Source organism: Brassica oleracea, chromosome C3 (genome assembly GCF_000695525.1).
Source record: "Brassica oleracea var. oleracea cultivar TO1000 chromosome C3, BOL, whole genome shotgun sequence".
Taxonomy (NCBI): Eukaryota; Viridiplantae; Streptophyta; class Magnoliopsida; order Brassicales; family Brassicaceae; genus Brassica; species Brassica oleracea.
The window spans coordinates 50,119,947-50,121,432 of record NC_027750.1 but is presented as its reverse complement, the minus strand read 5'-3'; positions in this window follow the sequence as shown (position 1 = coordinate 50,121,432).

The following is a 1,486-nucleotide window of genomic DNA, read 5'->3' as shown; positions in this document are numbered from 1 at the left end:
GAACACTTCTGCAGGTGCAAACCAGAGATTCCTGGAATCACCTCATTCTTAGACAACACAGACATTCCCTTCTCACTCATGTGACCGAGTCTCTTATGCCATAACTCCATGGCACCATCATTCTCCACCGCATTAACAGCGTCTTTGGAGACCTTAGCCTGCATCCAATAGAAGGATGATGACTTCTCACCTCGAGCCACAATCAAAGAACCGCGAGAGAGCTTCCATTTACCACCACCGTGCAAACTGAAATAACCCTCATCATCAAGTCTTCCCGTCGATATCAGATTCATCCTAATATCAGGAACATGCTTAATATCCTTAAGCACCAACCTAGTCCCAAGACTAGTCTCCAAGCATATATCGCCAATGCCAGTAACTTGAGCCATTGCATCATTTCCCATCTTCACGGAACCATAATTACCCGTAGTATAGGTAGAAAACAAATCCCGCTGTGATGTTGCATGAGTAGTGGCTCCACTATCAATCACCCAACTGGTGTCTTGGCATGCGACATTAATGGCATCACCCTCAAGAAGAATGAGAAACTGATCTTCGGTGGCAGTCACCCGATCCACCTTTTCTTCTTGATTACCTTGCTGTTTGTTTTTCAACTTCCAGCAATCCTTCTTCATGTGCCCTTTCTTGTGACAGAAATAGCACTCTATGTTAGCAAATTTATTAGATTTGCTCCTGCTCCTGTTCTTCTCTCTCTTGGGATCTCTACTCGAACTCCTCCCCCTTGACTCAGTAACAAAGACATCTGAATGCGAACTACTAGCATTCGACTGCCTTCTTGCTTCCTCATTAAGAACACTGTTCTTCACTGAATCCATCGAAATAACACCTTCTGACGCGGAGTTACAAAGAGACATCCTGAAAACCTCCCAAGAATCCGGTAAAGTACCGAGAAGACACAGACCGTGAATCTCATCATCAAACCTAGGCCTGGGCAAAATAACCGGAACCGAAGACCCGAACCGGAACCGAACCGAAATACCCGAAACCGGAACCGGACCAATACCTTTAAATATCCGAACGGTTCCTAAATTTTTATATCCGAAATAACCGAACCAAACCGGAACCGAACCGAGAACCGAACGGGTACCCGAATATATAAAAATATTAATTATATATACATATAACATCATTAAATATATATTTTAAATTTAAAATTCTATTAAAAGTATCTGAAAATAGTTTATGATAACTAAATTATTATAAAGTATCCAAACTACCCAAAAGTATCCGAAAGTATCCGAAAGTATCCGGATAGTTTTATCCGAAATATCCAAAGTAATCCAAAATATCCAAATTTTTTATGTAAATCATCTTAATTATTTGATATTTTACCTTAAATAACCGATATTTTATCCAAATTATCCGAACTACCCGAACTATCCGAACCCGAACCGGATCCAAATGAGAACCGAACTTTTTCCGGATATTTTCCGGTTCCTACATTTACTATCCGAACCGAACCGAA